The sequence below is a fragment of the Drosophila grimshawi genome, unplaced genomic scaffold, assembly GCF_018153295.1.
Source record: "Drosophila grimshawi isolate 15287-2541.00 unplaced genomic scaffold, ASM1815329v1 contig_1377, whole genome shotgun sequence".
Taxonomy (NCBI): domain Eukaryota; kingdom Metazoa; phylum Arthropoda; class Insecta; order Diptera; family Drosophilidae; genus Drosophila; species Drosophila grimshawi.
The window spans coordinates 11,098,477-11,126,265 of record NW_025062900.1 but is presented as its reverse complement, the minus strand read 5'-3'; the positions used below and the strand labels follow the sequence as shown (position 1 = coordinate 11,126,265).

General features: G+C 36.4%; 1 long non-coding RNA gene across 2 annotated transcripts in view; it reads right to left on the bottom strand.

Annotated features, from left to right (window-relative positions):
• The window catches only part of LOC116805318, an 86,998-nt gene extending 59,441 nt beyond the window's left edge, over nucleotides 1-27,557 (bottom strand). Inside the window, exons 1-2 of one of the 2 annotated variants that reach the window (XR_004365127.2) lie at nucleotides 27,169-27,557; nucleotides 21,067-22,164 (exon numbers count right to left, since the gene is read on the bottom strand). This is a non-coding gene — a long non-coding RNA (uncharacterized LOC116805318). Of the gene's footprint in view, nucleotides 1-21,066; nucleotides 22,168-27,168 lie in introns of both variants that reach the window. The other variant, XR_006246612.1, reaches the window with a different exon arrangement.
• Nucleotides 27,558-27,789: the final 232 nt, after the last annotated feature.

Below are 27,789 nucleotides of genomic sequence, written 5' to 3'. Positions count from 1 at the left end.
TTATTTTTATTTATTTCGATACATTTTTGTTTATGCTCGAATGAACAATAAAAGTTTTAAAGGATTGACGTGACTGCTGTTGTTGTAGTATTCTTGTTGTCGTCATTTTTGTCGGCAGCCATTTTGGATTTGGCATTGAAGCTTTGTGCCACAAAAAAACATTCAACAGTTATTTGTTAAAGCTTTGCTTGCCGGTACACAAAAATAGGCTTAAATAAGTTTAGACACATATATATGTATATATATGGTTTATAGACCTCACTAAATAGATGTATACAAACAGGGAAACAACAATTATCAATGAAAGGCTTAAGTTGGATAACGAAATTTGTTATGCAAATAAATTTTCCATAATTTTTTGCAATTTCTGTGATTGTGCGTCTCATAAATCGGTTGTTTAATTGAATTTGCCACCAATATAATGACTTCAAGTCATTTAACTTCGTTATTAGAACGAACACAACAATTTGTGTCCACAAGCAAAATACAATTAATTTATATTACCCATTCGCTGCATTTACCATTTGGTAATTAGCCAAATAAGCCATATATTTCGACTACATTAAGCATTCAGCAATTAACTCATTAATTTATTATTATATTTATTATTTATGATTGCTCCTGATTTGCATTGATAATTGCAACTGATTGCATTGAAAGGAGATTCACTATATTTAATGCACTTTAAATGGCCATCCGAGCCATTTTTTCTATCATGCTTTGAGCCATAACCCAAAAGGCTAAAGCACGGCTGCAATGCAATTTGTTTGCCGACCTCCCAGACCCCGACTCGCCATGCAGTTAGTTATGCAAACAACTCGACAATGGATAAAAACGTAAAGGAGATAAAAAAAACCAATTTTCAAGGCAATTTATTTTCGTATTAAAAATGCATTTTTATTACAAATTCATAGTCGGGAAAAACCAGTGCTGGCAGCGAATTTATGTGGCATTCATTATGCATTGAGGTTTATATAAATATATAAATTTTTTTGGTATACAGGCATATCTGCATTCTTTTGACATGAAAACAGCTTCCAAATAAAGATCAGTTACACAAAACACAATTTAATTCAGTTAAGTTAACGGCCAAAAAAATGGTGCAATTCATCTGTTTAGCAGGGCATCTGCAAGTCGAGATTTGCATTTTTAGAGTGTAGTGCACTTTTTTACGGGAATTTGTTTGGTCTGTTTCAAATTGTATTAAGCTATTTACATTCCAGAGGATATTTGTGTGCAGCTGCACCTGCAACCCGTTAACTGACAATTTATATATTTGACATAGAGTGAGAGAGAGAGAGAGACAGAGACAGTCCGATGCCAATAAATACGATATAGGGACACGCAGGGCGCCAAAACAAATCCCTCAGCAGACGAAATCCGCCCTGAAAATTGGCCACCTGCCGTTGGCCATCTATTTTTTACTTTTGGCAATTTTATGGGCGCGCTTTTAATCCAATGGCCCATAATAATTTGTATACATTTTGTTTGCAGTTTGCTTAGGCCAACAACTCTATAAAACGCAGATATTACGCATACGCCACCTATACGAGGGTAGCAATGGAGGAGCCGGAGTAGCGTTTGTGTGTTCACATTCAGATAGCGTGTAAATAAAATAAATTGCAATAAATAATCTGGCCATGTGCCATAAATCTCAGTTAAATGGACATTTGCATCTTGAAAAAGTCGACAGTCGGAGCAGGAAAACCAGAAAAACGAAAACAAGGATGGGGAGACAAGCAAAAAATAAAAAAAAAAATAGCAAACAAAACTACTTGAAACAACACAGTAAAATGATAAAATGCCTGCAAACAGTGAACAGCGGGAGCAGCAGCAAATGAGAATGAGATATGTGAATGAGAATGAGAGCATGAGAATGAGAATGAGAGCATGAGAATGAGAATGAGAATGGGAATGAGAAAAGGAAAGGAGCAAAGAAACCCTGGCCAAGGTCGTCCTGTGAGTGGCCTTATACTACACATAGTTATTTATGGTAAGTCCTTCAGTGGAAACTTCGACTTGCCCCTGCCTAAACTATATATCTATTTACTTAAGCCAAGTTCTTGAGAGACAGCGAGATAGAGAGGGCGAGAAATTGAGAGAGAGAGAGAGAGAGAGGGCTATTAAGAGCCGTTTAATCATCTTGTGGCTGCTGCTTAGCTTCGCCCAAGCACCATTTTACTTCATTATAGCATTATGTAAGCAAAGTATTGATTACAATTATATTTACCATTGGAAACTTATATTTGAATGGTTTTTGCTTTCAAAAGTTGCAGTTTTTTTTGTATAATTTCTTGTGTAAAGCAGACAACAAGTTTTTTAATGAAACTCGGAATAAATTCGTTCAATATTCAATTTCTTGTTCAAAGTTCAAAAACAAAAGTTAAATACATTTTATGCAGCAAATGTGTAACCTTAGATGAGTTGCAATCTTTGGCCTTTCAACTTTGCTTTAATATTCGCAGTTGTTGCAACTGCTCCATACTTAAATCGTTCCCGTTTCTATATAACTAACCCCGCCTCGCTCAGACTTGTGTAAGTACGTGTTGATTATGGCATGGATTTTGTTGTTACTGTTGTTGCTGTTATTTTTGTTGTTGCCGCTGTGTTAATGGCAACAGAAACTACAACTGCAACGCAAAGCAAGGCAGAGCATGGCAGATCAGATCAGAGCAGAGCAGAGCAGAGCAGAGCCAAAGGAAAAGCAGCCCCTTGACAAGCATGAGGCAAACTTCTAGACCATTTACCATATTCCGCCATATAAGCAAATGTAGTTTTTTATGCAAATATTTAAGAGCATCATCGGAGGCAAAGGGTGAAGAGTGCTCTATGCAGTTATATTTCTCTCAGTGTGTGTGTGCGTATTATCTGCTGATGTCTGAAGAGCCCCGCCAGCTGTAAGCCATATGTCGAAATATATGTGCATATATATATATATATATATGTGTGTGTGAGTGTACACACAACACTCGACGATAAAATCGTCATGTAGTCGTAATGTCTGCATCAAATTGCATTTGCCATAACCCACGACCATCCCCAGCGCCACCCCTTTATCGCCTCAAGTGCCTTTTGGGGGCATATGGAATGATGAAGACGAGAACGCGACGCAAGGATCGCAATGTGTATTTATGCATAGTTTAATGCGGTTCAATGTCTGGTAAGGACATCATAACACGAAACAGGGCAACGACGCAAACGCATTTCTCGCTCCCCATCTAAAGTCATAATCATAATCGTAATCATAATCAAAGTCAGAGTCAGAGTCAGCGTCAGCGTGAGAGAACATAATCAACAGGCAGCTTCGCATCGCGTCAATTCATTGAATATAGATATGTTCTTCTTTTGATATCATCTCGACTCGATTTTCTATTTTTTTATTATTTGCAAATTGAATTGAGCTGTCGTTAGTTGAGTATATTCGTGTGCATCAGACAAATCGGATTCTGTTTAAAATATCATATGGAATTTGCATTCCGAATTGCGATTTGCATCCGATGGCAAAATTGTTACGACAAGAACTTAAGCATAGATTAAGAATGCAGCAAATGCGAGTCGACTTGGAATGGATTGTGTAATGTCAAATAAAACAGAGATTACTAACGACTAAAGTGCACAGATTAGGGCTTAGAGTGTTCGTAATGGTATTTAACTGAATTTCAATGCGTTTTGTATTTTCAAATTGAAATGCACTGTTGACAAAGTAACGGCAGCTGAAGATCTTAGAAAAGCTTTGGCATTTGCCACCTTAATTATCTTTCTGTTAATTCTGTGTGTTTTTGTCGGTTACACTCGGCTGCAAAGAGATGCTTAAGCGTGAAGAAAATGAAGAAAGTTACTTGCTTTTATACAACTTCAATAGACTGACAAGAAAAGCAGTAAGCATTTTCCAATTAAATTCCAAGTGCATCAACAATCAAATTTTTATTAAAATTGGGAGTTGCGCATGTTTCTGTTTCTGTTCTTGAACATACATCAAATATTCTGGTCTCTTACTTTCCCAATTCTCTCAGCCTAATTGAAACTACTGACTTGTTGACTTGTTCTTCTTCCTTCCACACCAGCACCTTTATTTTGTGGATAGCATTCCGTTTTGAAGGAGCACTTCATCTAGGCAATCAGCACATCCAAATTGCATGGACCCCAATAATATTTCATTTCGATAAGCAATAAACAATTTGCTGCTGCACCAGGAGAACCATCAATAACACACGCACACACAGAAGTCGAATCATACACTCGACGACTGTCAATTGATGATGTACACAGACAAACCCAGTATGTAAGGCCAAGGCATATGGCCAGAAACAATTGATTATTGTGTGTCATAAACACACAGGACGAAACGGTTCGAATAAATACATAGAAGAAGAAATTTTGGTGGCATGCCACACTCACGCACAGTCTCACACACACCCACACACATTCAGAACTGTCAAATGCAGCAAGTAACTGAGCCAGGAATTGTCCAGAAGCAAATTTAAATGTTAATCAAATGCCCAAAAAAAAAAAAACTGAAAATAAAAGAAAAAGCTGAAAAAGTAAGAAAAAATTATGAAATTCAGGCGAAGTGAACTGAATTTCGCATGCATGCACAGGAAAATGAATTTGACATGGGTGGACTATGGACGTAGGGAATATTGTTCGGAGACCGTTCACAAAATGTAATTGACAGCTCCAAGTGGCAAGTGGTAAGAGAGGCCAGCATTGGGCAGCTACTTAACCATGCATATAGCAAAAAGGGTTCCGAACCAAAATCTAGCTTACTCATTTTAATTGCTGAACAAATTATGTTCAACTTTTTTGTATGACATTTTTCCCTTTTTTTTGACTTTATTGTCACACTAGATTTTTTTTTTTGTTTTTTGCCGCGTTGGAATTAAAATTGCCACGTGTTTCGCTTGGCTGATTTGTAGAGTAATTTGAATTTGGCCAAGCGAACAGTGTCCTGTTCAATGGCAACCAAACAATAAAGCAATGCTTTTTACATGAATCGATATGGAATATCAACGTTGTCTGCCACCAAAACTGTGATGATGTGAACTTTTTAATATTCAATTTCGAGCGAAAGCACATAGCATGACGAATTTTCCATTAGGTTCAGTTGCGAGTAGCCAAAATAAATAAATAAACAATTTTTCGACACAAATTTGACATAATATATCAAATGCATTGTGTGTATTAAAGAACAATTTGCATTTCAGGACGGATATTTCAATAAATTTGTTTCATGCACTGTCACAACTTTGCCAAAAGTTTTTGATTTTCAGAAACCAGGGCTTCGTGATCATAGTCTGACCTTATAATTAATAAAATATTTAATATAGAAAATGAGATTTTGGTTCTCATGTTAAAAGTATTGCCTCAAAAAGTGTCATTGTTAAGGAGGGTTCTTAACTTTCCATACGCATAACTTTGATAAAAATGATAAGATTTTCAAAAACCAGGCCTTATTGTATATGGTTTGACCTCAAGATGAATACTTAAATTTAATTAGAACATAACACATAACATTTCTCATTTCTCTTAGTGGATCACCTTCAGTTCCTAATTCATTAAATGTTTTCTCATTATATGCTCTTTAATTTGAACAATATTCTCGTTTAATAGCCTTGCCAGCCTCCCAAGCTCATCACTGCTCACAGCTCAGCCCTCAGTTGATGTGTTATCAGATGTGCAGCGTGTGTGTTTGTTGTGTCATAAAAAAGAAGTAGAAGCGAAGTAAAAAAAAACTGCCTGCTCATAAACTGTGCCGCATCAAGTCGTGCATTTGTGAATGTTTCGGTTTTATGCGCCGATGTGAGCACAAAACAATCCCCAAGCCATGCACACTTACCTCCCATATATGGCAGGCCCTCAGGCCGCCTCGCCCCCTTTTTTGCTGGACTGCCAGTCAAATCAATTGGCGGCATATAAAAAAAGGCAACTACAGAGACAGAAGCACACACACACTCTGCAAATACAAATAAATCGCAGCATTTCCGCAACGGTCATGTTCTTCAGCTTTTATGATTATTATATAAATTTCACCACTGTCATAAAAAACAAGAGGAAAGGCAGTCAAATAAAAAGCGAGCGGATTTCGTTGATGATGACGCAAACTGCACGCTTTATTCGTCAGGCATCCGTAGGAGAAGCTGCGCCAAATGGACATTTGTTGGCGCTGCTTCCTTCCCTCGCCGTATCGTTTTTAGCGGTCAATATTCAAATGTTGGCCGTGTCCAGTGTGGCACCATTTATTAAGTTGTTAAAACATAATTTACTGTTTGCCTGGCACAAATAGCAAATTCAAGTGTTGCTCTCCATTGCTGCAATAGAGTCGCTTTGCTTGCCACAGTGTCGGTTTTAACCGCGTCGCTTATGAATTATGAAAATGTTCGGCTTTTGCCATGCACGCGTGTTGGCCATAAACACCAACTGGCTTTAGCCATGCAAATTGAAAGTGAAATTTTGAGTGCATGAGGCTCGTGGCACGTGGCAACATGGCAACTCACGCTGTTGCAGCATTTAATTTGTGGGTGCTATTGAAACAGTCGATTGGACGCAATTGTGGCTCAAATAGATCTAAATATTTATTATAATTTAGGTCAAATTGGATATGCTTCTGCCTTTTCACCAATTTTAAACGAGTTCAGGGTATAAAAACCATATATTTAAGTTTGGAATGAGGAGCTATATGGAAAATTTTTATTGGAAAAACTCAGGGCGTCGACTTCTGCTTAGCAGTCCGAAAACTTTTTTAAATGGAAAACCTTATGGTTTTCACTCTTGCGATGCAGTCTGAAACCCTTTGGTTATTTATTAATGTAATAATATATACAAATATATTATATGTGATTACTCTTAATCAATTCTAACTTTAAACAGTATTTTACTCACTGAAATTCAACTGCACACATCTTTTTCTGTACTCTCCACATAAGATGATGGAAATGTTATTTGTTTTTACTCCACCGGAAATCAACTTAATTTTAGCATGACACGCACTTGGTATGCACTTAACAGTTCGAAGACAATGAAATCTCAGTCCAATTATGAACTCCCACAATGTAAACCAAGGCCAGATGAGATACACTTTCTTTTATTTATTCATTTGCTGATGACAGCCGTGGGAGAGCAATGCAAATGAATTAAACGTTGCTGCCTCTGCCTTTGTTTATTTTCCACAGTTCTGCTTCCCATTTTCATTTTGAATTTTTTTCTTATGTTTGTTTGTTATTTTTTGCAATTAAATTTCATTTGGGAGAAAAACGCAAAGTATCCAAAAGCAAGGAATACCAAAAGACAGGCGGAAAATGAAGATGCCGTTGTTCCAAAGAAGCAGCAAGTGCCGAAATGGGCGGCAACAGCTAAGAAGTGGGTGAGTGCGTGTGGGCGGGGGGGATGGGGAGAGTGGGCGTGTCCAAAAATAATAATGGCGTTGATTTCATTTCATTTCTCAATGGCTGCCATCATTTGTTCTTTCGCTCTCTTTAACTTTGTTTGTCTACTTGTTAGCAACCTAGACTCGACATTAACACGTTCAAAAATTCGCTCGCTTTTCTTATCCATTTCCAATTTTTCCGAATTCCGTTTCGCGTCCGATTAAAGTGAGACATAAAAACAGGAATCATTGAGTAATTCTTTCATTGCGATCTCATCTTTTTGTGTGCTTCATCATTTGCTTGGCAATGTTTACGAAAATCATTACCATTTTCTACGTCCCTGTCAGCTCTAATGAATTGAACACAAATTGCCACAGAGATTGAATGCACTTCAAATATAAATAAAGTATTTGATATAGAATTTAATCTATATTGAAAATAATAATCTGAAAATTGCTACAAAATCTGCGTTTATCAATCAATCAATTCCGCTTTTACCCAGTACGTTTAATTAAGTAATTGAAAGTTGTATATATGAAGTCAAATTTTCAGGCTATATATAAATACATATGTGTTTTTGGACAATCAATCTATCCATTCTATTTATTGAGCTGTCAAACAAATAAATTATTATATTGAACAGTTCAGCTATTTTTCATTCATAATTTTGAGCAAACTTTTATTTGATGTTCGTACTTTTCGATTGACTATTCATTTTGAAAATTTCATTTCATCGGCATGTGTAATTTGCATAGTTTTGTGAGCATTTGCGTTGAGTGCTTGTGTTAATTAAATTTATAGATTTGTGCTACAAACCATATATATATATTAAACATATTTTTGATTTAAATATCAAAACAAGTTTACTGTCTATCAGTAAAGTACATTTGAAATATGTTTAAGATTAATATATACCGAATATTAATACAGATCAAATTGCAGCTCAATGTTATTTGACACTCCACTCTGAAACAGATGTTATTTGTTTAATTAGGCATTGGCCCATCAAATTCTAATTAAGTGAAACCACGTTATTAGCACGCATCGAGTGCTACATATTTGGCAAACAAACGAACCACGTGGCAGACAGAAATATGAGATGTATTTAAACACGCCCATAGTTATGCCCGACCTGCCATCCCCCCTTAAATGTGCCGCCCACATATTACGCATACGCAACGTGGAAAATTGTTTGGCTGCGGGCCAAACAAATGCCAAATGCCGAAATATGAAACATATTCCAAATAACAACATCAACAATAAAACTTTGCAACGAAAATTCCAGTTCGCAGAAATCAATGACTGACGTTTATGGAACTTTTAGCAAAATTCTAAACTCGCCAACTCCAATTCCGATTGCAAATGGCAAATGGCAGCATGAAAAACTTTAGTTTTTGCCTCGAAATGTTAGCAACAGCTTCTTTTTTTTACGTTTTTTAACTGCGCGCTTTTCTCGCAGAGTGAAAATAATATGTTGCTCATAAAATCTGATGTCAATTGAAACGTTTATCTGAAAGCATATTTCCTTTATGACTTTTCACTTTTTATACACTTTTCAAAGAGTATACTTTCTTTTTTCATTGATATGTGTAACTTTATGATTTATATACATAAATACGTACACATATACATATATATATATACATATACAAACTTAATAGTTTCCAGTTCTGTTGGGTTCTTAACATTGCGGGGAAGTTTCGTTAAGCTCTTATAGAAATAACTAATGGGCTTTTAGGTAAAACTTATAAGACTCTAGGTGAGCTCCGATGTGGAAGGGTATTTAAGCATTGGTGTGTCAAAAAAAGTTTTGTTTTCTTGTTTATTTACGAACTGCAATTTCGATGCCAGATGCAGTTGCAGTTGCAGCTGGTGCCACATAGCACCGCTGGCTGCATTTCCGCTTTGCAGGCCAAGCACATTACTCACAGATAGAGAAAGAGAGAGAGTGAGAGAGGCTGAGACAGGGACAAGGGCAGGCGCAAGGGAGCACTTGAAAGTGCAATAGCAGTTAATAATTCCACTTCTTACTTGTCGCCGAACTGCGTCGAGTTGTTGGCCACTATCCTGCTGCTGCTGCTGCTGTTGCTGGTTTTCTTTATCAAGCTACACGCCCGAGCACTTCCGCCGGACAGGAAAGCAGGGCCATAGGAGCGGAGACAGAGAGAGAAGGAGAGTGCTATAGATACAAAGACACAGGGTCTGCGTCCTGTTCTCTGCTTGTTATCAACAAACGTTGTCAAGTGCCGTGGCTTCTGTAGTTTTCCATATTTTCTTGCCTGTTGTTGTTGCTACTTTTTCCATTCCGTTCTGCTGCCCAGCTTTTGTCTTCGGTGCGCCTTTTGTCTTTCACTTATGCATGTGCGTTTCCTATTTGGGGCTTGGAGTTTTTATGACACGCCAACTTGCCGAGCCTCTCACATATGAGCCCCAAGGCATTTTGGCAAAGACAACGGGCGTCATAAAGTGCGCAAAGTTACAATCAAAGCTCAGCTACAGCTACACTGTACAAAACAAAACAGTTTTGAAACTTGATTCGAAAGAATTGATTTCGAGCAAAGTATTTCGATTGCTTTGTTCAAGGGATTTTTTTGTAGCCTTAGGGCAGCCAAGTGAGCAAATTTAGCTACACTCTTAACATTTATTACACTTTTATTATTCAATACAAAACACTTCTTATTTGGTTGAAAAATAATTAGGCCCATTCAATGTTATTTGAATTAGAATTTTAATGAAAAAATCAAAAAACGTAGAAAAACGCTAGTGCTGAATGTTCTTAGCGAGCTGCCTTTCCTGAAAATTGTATCTATTTTTTCGCTCAGTGTATAGCGACATCTTGAGCATATAGTTCAGCTGCTTGTGCTCAAGCTTCATTCAAGCGCGCTGCTGCTGGTCGTTGCCTGTCTCTAATACTTTAATAATCCTTGGCTCCAACTATGACTGCGACTTCGCCGCTTCTGCCACAATAACTTTTGATACGCCAGCGTACTCGTTATCCTGCTCATCCTTCGGCCCGATATGGATATGGATGTGGATGTGGATGTGGATATGGATGTGAATATGGATGTGTAGACAGGCAGATAGCTTTGTTATTTGAGCTTTATCGCATTCACATACGAGCATAGGAATATCTCTGTGCGCTTGTAGATGTCTGTGTAGATGTGTATTTTGTATAGCAGTATAACAAGTACAACAACAAACTGCCCTGATTTCTCAGTTCTTGGCATGCAGCTTTGCACTTTGTCTAGTTTCAATTTACAACATCAATTGGATTTTCACTTTGACAAATGCATCTTTGTGACAATTGTTTATCATGGATATCATAAGACTTGACTTGAATGCGGCTTTTACACAATAATGAAGCCAATTTGATTCTTTGTATATTGTGTGTCTATTAATGTCAAATGGTCGACTGTGACGAGATTCATTTAATGACCACTTTGTGCTGAATTGAAGACACTCCTTAAAATACAAAATGATATTGTTTTAGTTGAACTATCTTTACAACAAGGAAGCTAGCAATTATTGAGGTTCTTTGATTGAACCAATTGATATAGTTTTTAACAAACTCTGATCAATTTATTTAGTCAAAGAAACTATTTGAAAATAAGGAATTCCTTTTAGTTATTTTATTCAACTATTTGCTTGCTTGATTTTTAAAACAAATTAATATTTAGTATATTCTATCTTAAGTGTGTTATTTCGAATCAATTAAATAAACCAAAAAATTTATTTATTAATTTTTATTTTTTTTATTCTTTCTTGACAGTTTCAGTACTTTTACGATATAAACTATTAAAAAATAAACGAATAAGTGGCTAAAACTTATTAATTCTATATTATCATAATATAACATAATAATAATAATAGCATCGTATAAATAACTTAAGATATATACTCAAAATAAGCCGTAGATTTACATTATACCTGGCTTAAGTTGTACGTTTATTTAAATTGTGTTTTCTGCGTTTTAGTTACACACTTACTGAATAACTGCAGGGCATTACGGCTACTAAATGCCAGACACAGCTTCGTGGGGGAGCGAAAATGGTTAGATGATTATGGAAACCGCAGGGAAATTCGCAGAAACCACAGATGCGGCACAGACATGCACATTTTCAGGCATTCAATGGTGCTTAATTGCAAATTGATAACAATTTTCAGCGGTAATCAGTTATGATTTTGAGCCAGAATGGGGGTGAGAGAAAGAGGGATTGTAACTAGGCAACAAACAACAAATGGATAGAGAGCTAGAGATAGAGAAGGAGATAGAGAGAGAGAGAGAGAGAGAAGGAGAGAGAGAGCGCGATTGAACGGAAATGCACAATTTGATTTGTATTTGTTGTAGCTTAACTGCTTGTGGTCATTTGTGTGTGTAAACTTGTGCGTGAGTGTGTGTGTGTGTGCAGGTGTGTGAGTTTGTGTGGATTGAAGCTTATTTGCTTGTTGATTTCCGTGCAATTAAACTATTAAATTTTCGATATTTTCAGCATTGTTAAAACAGGTTAGGTATTAGTATGGAACTCATTCGACAAACAAATCATCGTCAACGCTGGTCATTATACTGTTGACTGTACTGCACGCCAATCTGCCAGAGAGTCGAGCTTTAGCCGTGATATCAATATTTGTACACGCCTTTGCGCCAGCAAATATGGCTGCAATATAACTTTGCTCTCTCTCTCTCTCTCTCTCTATCTCTCTATCTCTATCTCTGTGCTCCCGACTCGTGTTTGACAATTAAATATTTGGCCAGAGTGTATAAATATTTTATGAGGCCAGCGTTAAATTTGGCATGTGTGTGTGTGTGTTTGTGTTTACACATAAATGTATGCCTATGATTATTTGGAGAGCTCCACTCAAATTATGCAGAGGTGGAAGAAAAAAAAGGGAGGAGGGGTAAAAATCATGAGAGAATACTTATATGTTGTATAATTTTACATAGACAATTATATACAAGTGCCTCAGTCTCAGAAATCTTTCCATCTGCATGTGTGTGTTCAGGTTGGGGGATGGATACTAAAGACTCGAGCTTAAGTGACACTAACAAGTCAGGCATACGAAACAGTGTGACTACACTGAAAAGCCAAATCTAGCATGAAATTTGTACTTTGATTAAATTTTAAATAAAATTTAATTAAAGACAATAAATCCAAATTTTTGGCACACCAATTTACCGACTCGCATCTGAAAATTGTTTTTATTTCTCTTGTTACAATGAACGGCATTACATACTAATTTTTTTCTGTGTAAATGGTTCAGGAAGAGAATGAGGATGAGCACAAGGATTTTTCCTCATGCGTGTGTTATGTTTTGGCTGCTGAGAGCAACTCAATCTAAATGCGGTACAATGACATCTAAAGTGTTTGGGCTGGGCTTTTTCCCATGATGCCATGATGATAGCACCACCACCAGCAAACACACTCATACCCATCAGCATCCCCATCCCCATCCCCATTCGCATACCCATCGCTTCCATACGCAACTCTCCCCAGCCCACGTAACGAAACAAGCTCTGCAGAGGCTATGACATTAGTTCTGCTTTCTTTTAAATGTGTCACGTAATTTCAGTGTGTGACTGCGAGACTCTCTGCAACAAAACTATGCAGAGTGTGGAGTGTGGCAGCTGCCACGACAAGCCGAAGAGCACAGAGCACAGAGCAGACTGAGAGACAGGCAGCCAGGCAGCCAGGCAGACAGACGATATATGGCTGGCATTTAAGTGAAATGTATGTAGAGCATATTTAGGGGTGCACAGTTCAACTGTGGCAAACTATGTCAGTTGACATTTAAAGATAGTTAACAACAGTTTGGAATACGCGTCGAGCATTAATTTGCAACGCAAGTGCTTGCGAGCATTTAAATGTGGTAGCTATAAAAGATACAACGCACAAAATAAATGATGATAATTAATTGGTGCTTAGGTTTCTGTGGAAACAACTAAAACTGAAGTTGCGAACTTAATTAATGAATGCATTGGGGTGAATGTAAAATTTGATTACAATTATGTTTGAAATTCACTCTTGAAGCCAAATCATCGCAATGGGAATTTTGCTGCTGGGCCAAATTGGAATATATTTTTAAATACCTTTTTTTAGTCTGCCATACGCTATCCGGCATTTTATTTTTCCAAATGTGTGCACTCACTTTGGAATTTTCTAATTTAATGGGGTGTTTTTTTTTTGATCGAGTTTCCCCAGCAAAAAAGTTAAATTGAACTAAAAACAGTGTGAAAAACTTCAAAGCTTAGTCCACACAAATAAAAAAGCTGCAATTCTGAATTATTTTTAACTGGCTGGATAAATTCCCACTCACATGCACATTTGTTACACTTCACAGAAGGCAAGAGCATTAACTGATATCAACATCGTTTTCCATTTTATTTTTCTTTTGAATTCGATGCTTTTTACATTTTTTAAATACGTATCTTTTTTTTACCCATGGCATTGCATTAAATACTTCAACAAATTACAGCACTAATTGGAACTTTGACATTAGCGAGTAGTAGTAATCCAGTTGAGAGTACACGACTAGCAGATACTCTGTATGCAGATTGGTGCTTTGCTTGGTGCTTTTAACTCTCTCAGTTTGCCATAGATAGACTTCAGTTAATAAATTAAAATCAACTAACTCGATCTACCTGCCAAATCGATTAGATTTGGTCTGGAATTTATACATATATCTAATGTGTTTCAAGATATCATATAACTCTATGATTCTTTTAGTCTATACAGGTTATTGGGTATTGGAAAACTTTGCTGTCAACGCCTCTTTAATCCTCTTTTCAAATGCAGCACCCGCAACTGTAAATGAATCTCAAAAATCAGCACTTAACGGTAATTACAGTTTTTTTTCTAATCATATTTGTTTTCCCTCCGTCGATGTGGCCTTTAGCAGGTGTTCGATCCGTCAGTTGGTTGGGGGGCGGTATGCAGATTAATGTGATGCACACACATGTGCGGGATTTGCACAAATTTGTTGGTAATCGACGGCAGCAGCAGCAGCAGCAGTAGCAACAGGAATAACTGTTGTTAAGTGGCTGTATTTGACATTAACTGCGCCCTCGAAAACTTTTCTATCCCAACGCACGTGAGACTAACAGTAAAAAAAAATGCAAATGCTGCGCTGCAATTTGTAGCGTATGCAAATTAGTGCAACAGAAAAAGGGGAAAAAAATAAAGTTAGCTGGCAGCGAAGTTGAGGACTCTCCTGGAAAACGGGGATAGCAAGCAAAAAGTGGAGCTTAAAGTGGAGTCCTTCTGGCTGTTGTTGAATTAATTGTGCACGCATTAAAATTGCTTAACTAAAAGGCACTCCAGCAGCCAAAACCAGCAATTTTCTCCACCCAACCTCAACATGCACATTTCTCTCGCTTGAAGCCAAATTTCAACTTTTGCCCTTGGCTTGGTAAAAGTTTTTCATGAAATTTGACTGTGTCTGTGTGAATTTTTTTTCTTCTTTGGTTTTTAAGCATGCTGGAATCAAAAGGATTAATTACTAAGCCGGAAATGAATTGACAGACAGCGTACATATGTATGACTGGCACATGCTTAAGCGCCGTTTTCAAGATTAAGAATTTAAAGACAAGTTTTAATACCCTGCCAGAGATATTTTATTGGAATTGATATCGAGAAGTGTGATATGTGAACTTTTGCATCTCATTCGTACAACTGAATATATCCTGGCTGTCCGTCGCTCACACTGACTTCTGTTGAAACTATCGTGCTGATGAAATAAAATAAGTCCAATGGTTACTGCAGGAGTATCAAAAATTAAGGCAATTAACTCCAATGAGGTAGCACAATGAGCCTAATATGATTCACCTTACCTAACTAAACATATCGGAAACTGCCACATAACACTTAAGTATTCTACAAAATTTCTGTCAATTAAACAGACATTTTATCTAATTATGTCAACGCGAAGAGTATTCAGATTTCGTCAGACCAAAATTATATTATACAGAATTGTTTTCATTTCAATTTGTTGAAGTTGTACGCATGTGTCTTAAGTATATCACTTTCACTTCCTTGTCAGACTACACATGTCTCATTTCATTTTCATTTTCAATGCAAAGTTCCAACATTTCCCTTTTACTACAACGCCTTGTTGTCGTTTTTGTTGCTGCTGCTGTGTTCTTTACACTTACTATTGTTATTTTCATTTCCCCTTTACATCAAACCGACTGTCTGTCTGCTCGTCTGCCTATGTCTGACTGCTGACTAGGCACCTCGCCTCGCTCGTAACCGTTCAGCTACCGCTCATCATTACATTTCATTAAGTTTCAAAGGCAGACGCTGAAGCCTGTGAAATGTTGCTGTTGTTGTTGTTATGTTTGTTGTTGTTGTTGTTGATGCTTTTTGTGTTTATTAAATGTTTTCGGGGCGCGTGTTCATTCAATTTGTTGTTGCTGTTGCTGAAAATGTTATGTATACATGCCTGCGTCTAAACAAACAACAAAACAAAGCAGCAACAACAAGAACTACTACAACAAGGGCAAACATTACATGAAGAGCTCAAGCTGTGCTTGTTCTTATTCTTGTTGTTTTGTGTGTGTGTGTGTGTGTGTTTGTTTTGTTTTTTTCCTTACTAAGAAAGCGCTTGGAAAATCATTTTAATTGCTTTGTTTAAATAACAGACTGATAGACAGACAGACAAAGCTGCTGGCAGCGAATCCAGGGCCATATAGCGTGAACATGCAGCGTTTTGTCTTGTAGGCGTATACTTAATATATGGCGCATACGCCACGTGTGTAAATCCATAAGTGTGTGTATGGATGGGTGTGTGTGTGTGTGTGTCACGTGTATCCCTGTGTGCAGTCTCCGCTCTTTACTTGTCTAATTTTCTGCCTCCCTAAACGTTGATGCCACAAAGCAATAAACTATGAGCTTAATTCTTAGTTGTATAACTTGTGAACTATACAAAATTACATATATTCTGGTTGCTTATGCTTTAAATCAAGTTCAGCTCTGTGTATTTATTATAATTTAATTGAATTAAATAATACGCATTTGAATTTAGTGACAGCTTGAATAGTTTTAGAATTCACCTCTGATATTTAAGGCACATTAATTTTCTTGGAATTAGAATTAAATTAATTTATTTTTCATTATGGATATCCACAAAGTAAAATAAACTTGAAATGCTCGGTATGTACGAGGACCTATTCTAAATTTAAAGTCTCTAGTGCTCATAGTCTCTGAGAAGGGCGAACAGACCAAAATGGCTGAGCTGTTGATCCTGATCAAGAATGAATATACTTAATGGTATCACAGATGATTCTCTCTGCCTATTACACAACTTCATTATACTCTTTTTACCCATTTTAAATCATTTTTCATAGTATATAATTTTCATGGAAATATTTTAATCGTTCGGCTTTTGGCTGAACAATAGAGCAAAAGTACAATTTCCTTTGTACATTGACAACTTTTAAGCCATGTTTTTATTTGCAACCCGTTTTGCTTCATACATATTTTGCCATATCATGTTTTACTTTGTTTTTGAGCAGCGCGTTGAGCTGGAAACTTGAGCTGATGTCCTTAAAAGCTGTTGTTATTGTTGTTTTTTATGTCTGGCGCAATGATTTTGTAAATTGGTAAATGAAATACGATAATATTTTAAATAGGCATTGTGCATGTTGGGTCGTACAAGTTTATTGTTTGACCTTTGACCAGGCCAAGGCCAAGTGCCCAAAAAGTTTATCAATTCGCCTCAGGCCATAAGCAGACTAAGAAGAATGGTCGAATGAGCAGGGGAATGGGAAAGCGGGGTAGGGGAAGGTAATAGAAGAGGACGCTTATTGAAAATGCTTTTTGCTCGTGGACACGTAGCAAAAGTAAAAGGAATAAAACTTTCTCACCACGACATTGCCGTGTACGTGAGCGCACTGAAAAGCTGCGTAATTAAAAGTCGAGTAAATATGTGTATTTAATATATTGTTGTATAAAACATATATATAAATATATATTGAGATATTTTTAGACAACTTTTGGCCAGCTGATATGATAAGTCCCACTTAAGCCAATCCAACAAACAAAAATTGAAACGATGCGTGCGTGGCGAAAAATTCCAACTTTTAATTGTGAAAGTTTAGCGAGGAAAAGAAAAGCTGAAGAAAATAAGTGGGAGAGAGTGCAACTTAAGCCTCACACACACATGTTACATAAGCGCCCGGAATAGAATTGAGTTCTGCGCACACGAACAGACACAGACACACACACACACACGCGCACACAGCAGGTGTGTCAAATTGTTGCTCATAGTAGTATTAAGGGGCAAAACGGAACCCAGGCAGGCAAACTGGCAGAGAGAACAGGCCTCCCACCGGTGGCAGGGGAGGCTGTTAGAGCAAAATCCTTGTGCGTCCTGCTCACATAGGATCTGCTGTCATTCTGCGTTTGCTTGTCATCAACTTCATGCGTTTTGACATTTTTATTAGTTGAATACTCCTTAGCAGCATGCTCCATTGCTCCATTTCCCCCCCTTTCTGCGCTGTCCGCACTCCTTCGTCTTGGTGACATCTAATAAGTGTTTACTACCCAACGAGGACGCTTTTCCAGTGCTTTAAAAACATAGGGGCTGTATGTGTGTGTGTGTGTGTGTGGGTGTGTGCACAAGTTCGTGTCTGTTACAATTTGCTGCCCTGCTGGATGCCCCAACCACCACGCCTCCCGCCTTGTGGACTCCTCTCACATATATTCCCAGTCGATAAGAAATGAACAAATTGTGCGCAATTCACTTTTTTTTACACTTTTCGCATTAACTTTGCTTGAACTTTTTTTTCTGCTGCTTATTTGTCTAACGAAATTGCTGGAAGTTAAGGCTAATTTGATTGATGTGAAAGAGTTTTTCAAATTATATAAATTAAGTTATATTTGACATCATATATGTATTTATGTAAATTGTGATGTGAATAAATTTAATATTATTTATTATGAATAAAAATCGATTTTCACATTGATTTCAAATTAAAAAAAAAAGGTTCGCATGTTACACAAGATATTAATAAACTGTATAAATAAATATTTATATTGACATTAAAAACATTAAAAATAAATCCTGATGAATTACAATACGTTAATTGGCACCCAGAAAAGTTTGGATTTAAATTATGTAGACAAATGGAAAAACTCCGTCGTGTTTTATTTACGCGGCTCGAATGTAAAACAAATAACATACGCATCATTTTATTTGCCCATTTGCGTCGTTTCTTTAATTTATGCAATTAAGCCGCTTTAATTAGTTAAGAACAACGAGACTAAAGAAAAACAACAGCTGTTGCATAAATAAGTATGCGTGTACGACCACAAACTCCAAAAAAAAAAAAAAAATAAATACAAAGTGAAAAATTCGCATAAAAAAATGCAATTCAACCATTTCAACAATTTCGTTTATGCGGCAAAAACTGAAAACCAATTAAATTTGCTCCCTAGAAGGAAAATGGTTAAAAAAACGATCCATTAAACAGGTAAAAACAAACAAACAAAAACGTTCTAGTAGTGCGTAACCGACTGCGGAATACTCTAATAACAACAACTATATAAAAGGTGTCCAAAAACTCTATTTCTCGGGGTTGTGGATATTGCGTATCTGACTGGATGCACCTGGACCAATTATTAACCATTTATTCTTTGAATTCACTCTTTAAGTTTGGAGATATCTTCCAAGTTTTGGTGACTCTAGTCTTAAAAATGTGCGAGATATGTGGTTTTATCGATGTAAGATTCATTTTTCCATCTAATCGATTTCCATCTCCAACTTATAAAACTTGATCTGACGAATATACAAATATTTATTATTACGAACATTGTTGAAAACTAATATACTCTTCCACCTTGGATAGCTGAGTATGATAGCTTGAATATTAAATTCGTAAAAGTTACAATATTTTCATAAAATATGCATTAAATACATAAAATATTTTCAAACAGCCATTTTAAATTTGTTCGTGATTAATTAAATAACTCGAGAAACAGATATAAAAATATACTAACTGGCATGGCAATATTTTCGAAATTAGATTTTCTAAAAGTAAATGCTTTAAAAAAATCTAGTTGAATTTTTGATGTTCCAACGGCATATTAAATTGTTGCACAGAATCCGTCAAATTTTTGTAAAGTCCGCTGGCAACTTGCTAATGCTAATGAAGTGACAGGGAGTGTCCACTGTCCACTGTCCACTCTGTACTGTCCAGAGTGCAGAGTTGACAACTCAAAATGGTCAGGCCAAGGCTTCGTGTCTTGTATCCTTAAAATTTGTGTGAACGCTTATGATGGGCAGAAATAAAAAGAAAAAAATATGGAATATACTAAAAACAAACCATAGAATGTCAATGTCCATTTAGAAAAGTTGTCCCAAGAAACTGATGGCTATTTGGACTGGTGGAATGGGTGGGTGCAACTTTCAAGCAGCTGGCGTGCGTCCAAAGGTGACCCTGGGGAATAGAGGACGGAGATGGGTGATGTTGAATGTTGGATGTGGGCAACGATTCAGTTGAGTTCCGCAGCAACGGTGAAACTTTTAAATGAAATTTTTGCGTTAAAGTTTTGTCAGGTAAGTTGCGCAGCAGCTTGGCTGAGGTCAGCCAGGAAAGTAGCGGTCTACCGCAATCACACACCAGAACACACACACACACGCACACACACATACACATACGCACACGCTCTGTACGATGCTATATTGTCACGTAGCTTGCTTGGTGACAGATTCCAACTGGCAGGCAAATAGCATTAAGCCAACAAACGGCAGCTAAGCAACAGCACATTATGAGCCACTAAGGATGCCAAGGATGCTTAGGATGATGCAGATATAGCAGCAGCGCCCCACACCCCTCTATCCACTACCTAACGCAACAAAAGTTTGCGTTTTAATGTCTCAGCAAGTGTTGCCAGTCATGCGTTGTCTCTTTGTTGCCCCAACCCTCCCTCCACACCCCCACAAAAAAAAAAACAAACAAAAAAAATGAAATTAGCAACATATGCGAGCTGTTGCCCAAAAAAAATGAATGTATATATGTATATATGTGAAGAGGCTGAGATTTAACTGTTTGGTTGTCCTAATGCAGCATTTCAAATAATTACAACATTTTCTTTTGCACACTCGTATATGAAAATATAATTCTTATGTATGCGCCACTCATATTTTTTGTATTATATTTTGTGGACTACGCTAATATTTTTTAAGCCCTTGGTCGAAATGTTTTTTGTGCTGTGCTACCCAAAATAAAATTATGACACTCTCTGCGGGCTCCAAAGCCGAAAAGCTAATGCGTTTTTAAATATGCTGCAGCGGCTGCTCTTGGCTGGCATTAATTAACAGTCAAAGCTCTCAGACAGCAAAGCTATTTAGGCGATAAAATGGGGGTAAAATGGATAGGAGAAGGCATTTTAGTCACATGTGTTTAGGAAGTTTTTTTTTTGTACAACGTTGTGATTTTTTAATAGTTTTCGTTTGATTGTAAAGTTGAATACGAACTAAGGAATAACTAAAAATAATATAGTATATGCCTTTAGATTTTTTCTTAAAAAATGTAGTGAAAAATATAACTAAAATAAAATGATTTGACGTATAACAGAAACCTTTTAGCTGAATGTTTCGCAAATGAAAAATACAATAATTAAATAGCTCTTAACATTTTATTAACCAAGGTCCAATGTTATATATATATATATGTATATAGTTTTATATTAATTCGTTCACTCACTTGTTGCTTTGATTTTCCTTCAGCTTCGTTAAGCTTTCACACCGCGTATACTTAATGTTTTAATTCAATTCTTTTCTTTTCGTTTCTTTTTACTATTTTTTTGTTTTGTGGCACACTCACGGAACACTGGGCAATAAAACTACTCGGCTTGCTTTTATTTCAATTTCCAACGCGCTTATGTTTGCTTTAGTTGAGGCTGCTTTGAAAAAATCGAAGAGCTGCCATCGTGTAACAAGCCGCTCTTGCTCACATTGACTAACACACACATGCGCACACACACATGCGCTCACACACAACCGGCGCACTAACACATTGTTACAATGTATTTGTTGTTATTCAAGTCCTTTTGGCTGCGGCTGGTCGCCGTCGTCGTCGTTGCTGTTGCTGTTGCCGTTGCTGTTGCCGTTGCCGTTGACGTCCTTTAGGTTTTGTCGTGAAAGGCAACAGCTTGAAATGCTATTAAAATATAATCTGCTGATAATCTGCACTTAATTTCGTGCTTTAGTCGATGGAGAGCACACACACACACACACAAATACACACAAAAAAAAGCAGTGTATGAAATGTCCTTGTCTCAAGGCAGTCGTCAGCTGTGCGTCCTTAATTGTACTTTAAGTCCCCAAGGCGTTGCAGCCACTAACTACTATACTCGTACCTTTCAATTTGCATTACTTTTTTTCTTTCTTTTTTTTGTGTAGCTGCTACTATTTTTGGGGTTTTTAATACGTATTCACTTCGTTAATCTTTTATATGTATATGGATTTCATTGGTTCTATGAGGCTTTGTATTTCCGCTTTTGAAAAACCTTTCTTTACTTGGCCCTTGCTGAGAGCTTTCCGCTTCGCTGAATTTTAATGTTTGCTATGTTAGTTTGTTTGACTTGCTATAGTTATTGTTGATGTTTTCGTTCCAAATTCGTTCATGTGCGTGCATGTTGATTTCATTTGCTGTTACCTTTTGATATACTAGCAGCTTTTATTTTGGGTGTTTTTCGTTTTGTTCAGCTTTTGAGATTTGATTTTTTTTTAAATTTCTTTAATCAAATTTCCACTTGATTGAAGTGACGACAATTTCGATGATTTTCGGTTGCTACAGTGGCTGCTGGTGTGTTTGTGTGTGTGTGTGCGTAAGAGAAAAAAAAGAAGAAAAACTTTTTATTAGTAGGAACTTTTGGCAAATGATTTTGTATTTACAATAGATTTGCCTTCACTTTCAGGCATAAGAACTCAAAATAATATTTATTTAGTATGTATTTTATTATTGTATTGACTATATATATATATAAAGTACTGTTATCAAAATGGCGGATATTTAAAAAATGCTTATACTTATGCACGTATAACTTTATCCTGCAGTTCACAATTTCGTGTGACTTTTTAAATACATATCGAATTCTTAGCAAATGTTTTTTGAAAAGCACAAAATACAGAAATAGTCTTAATTTCATAATAATAAGAAAAAAAATAAATAATAAGTATGAGAATTGATAGATTCATTAATATTTTAACTAAACAGTTTTGCCTTCTAAGTTTAAACATGCCCACGCACTCAACTCTTCACAATTTAAAGCAAACTCCTTCAATAAATTGCGATTAATTTAAAGAAAACCTCTTTCGAAATAGGTTTTGAAAAGTCGTGAATTGCAGTGAAATTCACTGGAAATTGTTAAAAATTTGTTAAGTCAAATTTTTTGCAGCAAGCCTTGCCGTCACTTGACATACACTTTACAATCACTTTATAATTTATTCATGTGTAGCTTTTGGCCCGATGCCGCTGAAGAGTGGCACAACTGCGGCTATAACCAGAAACCAAAAACCAGTAACCAGAAACCATTAAGAAGCGTCGCTGCGAAATTTGTTGAATGAGCTTATAGCAATTTCATTTCCGTTTCTTTTTTCACAGTTTTTTAATTGAATTCGTCGCTTTTAGCATGTCGCATTTTTGCCTGCTGTTATAATTTGTATACATTTTTTTTCTTTTTCCTCGCTTTTCATTCTTTTTCTGTATTTCTGTTACAGTTTTTGAAGGAACTTTTTTTTCTCCATTTAACTGTCAGATCCTCTTAACGTGACCGTTTTACCTTTCGCTTGTGAGTGGTTTAATAATACTTCCAAAAGCCGCATTGCGACATTAACAGACACACGCACAACACACACACACACACCCTCACACACATTTGCAGGTTGTAACATAAAAAAAAATTCGTTTTCACAATTGGTCTTTTTATTTTTTGCATTCACAAAATTATAATTTGTGTAAATTCGACGCAGCAGCCGCAGACACTAAAATATTTAATTTCCTCTACGCGTCTGACGTTGATATAATTCCTTCCGGTTATTCCTGCCGCAGAGTGTTTCTAATTCCTCGCAACCATCCGCATGGCCAGAATTCAACAGCTCTAACAGCCAGCTACAATTTCCATCAATTCGACCCCCACCCAAACATTCCCCTATACAATTTTACAAATTGTTGTTTGGCAAAAAAAAAAAAAAAAAAAAATTAAATCACATTTTTCCACTGCCACTTGCCTCGTTCCCCTTGTATGTTTCTGGCATTTATGCTTCATTTACTTTTGATGGTGTGTTTTTTTTCTGTCAGCAAAGTTGGTTATACATGTTGTTCTTGTTGTTGTTATTTTCTGGCATTTAATGGTTCATTGCAAACTTTAGCTAAAAAAAATGTATAAGATGTGCTTGCACTTAATGTTTAAGAAAATCAGAAGATTAAACTTTATCCGGTTTGTGAAATTATGGGCAGATTGTGTCTGTAAAATTTGGTCAGGCTACAGTAAATTAATTTATACAACTGACCAATACCATTTTAATATTAATATATTCAAAGATTGTTTGATATTATGTAAGTCAAATTCAGTGACTTATTGGCTATTATTCACACAAGAATTATTAAAATAAATTGATTAATTAAGAATACGAGCTGCAATGACGTCTGTAGAGGAGTAAAATGATTCATGGAATCGGAGAAAATATGAAAGGAGATATATTTAAAATATGGACTACAGATTATGTAAATCAACATCACTAATATTTTGATCACAACTAAATGTGTTATTCGCAAAGCCGCAGACCAAAATATTTTTCCCGATTTACTGCTCTTCACTTAACTTAATTAAAATGTACAAATATAAAATATCATAGATTTAAAATTGGGAAATGTTTTTTGTGAATTCGGCAATTAAGACAAGTTTTAGAAACTTAAATTGTGGTGAATAAGTGCCTAAATGTAAATAGCTTTTGACAAACTTAGAACACTATAGCAATATTTTGATTTATGAATACAACTTTTGACTTGACACTTTTCGCGGTTGCTTTCGTCACTTTTCCATTCATTTTATTTACAAAACAAAGTTGCTTTCTGAAACTGAAAAATGTTTTGCAATCCACGGAATTTGTTTTGTTTGCAAAAGTAAAACGTATTTTATTCCAGGAAATTTATTTCATTTATTGAAATACACATTAATCAACAGGAAAGAAAGGCTCAGACTTCTTGTTTCCGCTTTATGGCCAGACTAATTAGTTTTATGTGGACATATTTTATTAGCCAACTCGTCAACGTTGTGTGTCAAACAACTCGGAAGTGCGTGGTAATTAAATTAATTATAAACGTAATGCTGCTGCACCTGCTGCTTCAAAAAGAAAACAAAAAATAAATCTAAAAATCATAAACTCGTTTAATATTTTCATTTAAGAGAGTTGCACACATTCTACGGTTGCAAAAAATGTTAATGAGGTGTTTGTTCGAGCTACTGTGTTGGGGTGAGAGGGGTCACTGCATTAATTAAAAAGGGTTTACCATTTGAGTCGGCAACGAAAAATGTTCGCTCAACTGTTGACCCGGACAAAAAAAAACCAAAAAACATAATTCGCAGAAGCAAAAATAAAAAAAATGTGAAAGCAAAAATAAACTAAAAAGGGAATAATTTAAAGGATGCTTTAAGGAAACGCATCGCACGTGTTTGGTGTTGGCCTTTTATTTTCTATCTTGCCTCTTTTTTTTGGCTGGTATTTTTCTTATTGCTGTTTTTGTTGTCGTTGTCAATCTCAGGCCTAAGGACACAATTTCAATTCGAGCGCGTGTGAGCTATGAGTATACTCTTCTCACTTCCTTTACCTCTCTCTCTGTATCTAACTCTCTCTCTCTCTATCTCTCTCTCTCTCTCTCTCTTGTGTCTCTTTCTTTGTGCTATATGGCGCTTTAATTTCCGCTTGAATGCAAAGCAAAAGGTTTTCCTTTTTGGGGAAATGGGGGCGAGCTCATGAAAAAGGTTTGCCTTCACTTGCATGTTGACTTGCGATTTGACTGCCGCTCGACCTAAAAGCGACCAAGCAAAACAAAACAAAAGCTATTCCAAACACACACACACACACACACACACACACACACATACATACTTTCTCATTTTTGTTTGCCATGTGCAAGATTCTACGACGATGGCGGCCTCAAAAATGGCCAAGCAACCTTTTCAACTTGATTAATTTTCACAATTTAACTTGATGAGCACAAAATTTTCCAACTAAACAATGGAAAATGCTAGCCATTGCCCATTGAGTAGGTGTCAGTCAATCAGTCAGTCATTCATTCACTCACTCACTCCATCAGTCCGTCAGTCAGTCAGTCAGACAGTTGGACAGTTCAGTTTCTGTCACATTTTGATTTGAACTTTTTCTTTTTATTGCATTATATTCATACAAATATATATATATATATATATATTTTATGTTGTGGACATCATCTGTTTATCACTTTTCAAGATTACTTTTGTAAATGCGCTGTGATTAGAAAGCGGTGCCAAGCAAAGCCCCTCAATTTGATTTATTCATGAAAATGTGGCGACATTTGAGCTAATGGCTGGGCACACATGAAAGCAATTTTACGAGCATATCAAACAAATATATTGAAGCCTATTTCAAAAAAGGCTGAGAAGTCCATTTGATTTTTTGGTTGACTGAAATTTATTGCATTTTGTTACAGCCTTAAAAGTTTTAATTGGAATTGCTTGTAAGTTGGTTTTAGGTTAATCTATGGCACTCATAAATTCTTTTCTACACTTAGGTAATTCCATATTTAAGTAAAATATTGCTTGCCATTTTTTAGGCTTATACACACTAAACGCTCTCAATATTCTCTCAATGACAGAGCTGTTTTTATATATTTGTTTGGCTCAGTTGCTGACATTAGCAAATATTGGTAAATAACATTTATTTTGTATGCTCTTTAGCCAGTTGGCAAAGGATTGCGTAAAATAAATAAGCAACTAACTATTTATTATTTTGCTCGGCAGCATATGCAACTGAACAAAACAATTTTGAAATCATTACTCATACGACTGGTTGGTTTCTTGGTAGGGACAAATGGGAAAATCTAAAGGAAAAGCGCTTGGACTACAGGCTGTTGAAGTTAACAGTTTCCCTTTGCAGCTTGGACAAGTGATTTATTAGTCGAGTTGAAATTTGTTTGGTTTGCTTCGCTTCTGTTTTTCAACCAGTTTAGTTGCAGTAGGCCAAAGGTAAAAGAACTTTCACCAATTTGAAATGCTGCCAATACTTTTCTATCTGTATATATAAACATATATATATATAAATATATAAATGATATATATATTTGGCGCAAAAGGATGCCAAATTTTAAGCACAAAATAGTTTTCGGCTTTGGAAGATAGCCGTTTGTAATGTGTTGTTTGTGGCCATAAATTTTGTTATAACGCTTGCACAAATTTCATAGAATTTAGTGTTGTTGATTTTAAGCCTGGTATTTATTAACAAATTTATTGTTGCACTTTTTGGATTTATTGATATTTTCTTTAGATTTCCATTCTTTTTGGTCAATTTTGTCACCTAGTTTGTATTTGATGGTTGAATTTTCTTTATTTAGATTCATTTATTATGTTTTGTACGATAAATAGATTCAAATTATATCTGATATTTCTTTCAAATTGTACTCTGAGCATCGATTTAAAATGCTATCCTTAGTAAAGGAATTCATAAAGATTTAAAATCTATTTTTTCTCAACTATTTTTTGTTTGTGTTTTGTTTGAACTTAAAAGACACAACTTCGAATAAAATGGCTTATCTTTTGAAGCTTACATTTTCTACACACAGCAGATTGTATGGCTGCAATAAGCTTCAGCTTGTATTTTGCTTTGTAGGTTCATCGAAGTTGTTACTTGAGCGCCGACTTCGCCTATTGGAGATGTGAGGCCCTACGGCTGCTCCAAAGCTCAAAGAATACAAAGCGGACTTTAAGTTCAACCGGTTCGCGGGACATTCGCATTCGTTGGTGGCAATACGCGTTACCTGAGCCTGTCCCTTTGGAGTCTTTGTTTCACTGTTTGCTTTCGATTTGGCCCGAAAATTTACACACACCAATGCACAACTCAAGCCAGGCCACGCCACGCTGTGCCACACACCACGAATCGAATCGAACGCACGCACGCACTTTACCCGCACACACGCACACACACACGCACATACACACGCACATACACACACACACACACTCAGAGACACACACTCGCACAAAACACACACACAGCAGACACACACGCGAGCTCACACGTACAACTAATACCGGGGATAGGACGCGTTCTGGCTGTGTGTGTGCGTCGTTCTTGTAAATTGTTGGCAAGAAAAATCGGAACGCGTGCAAAATGCTTGCTCCCTGTCTGAACGGATGCTGGAGCTTGACTGAAAGCAGCGTTCACCTTA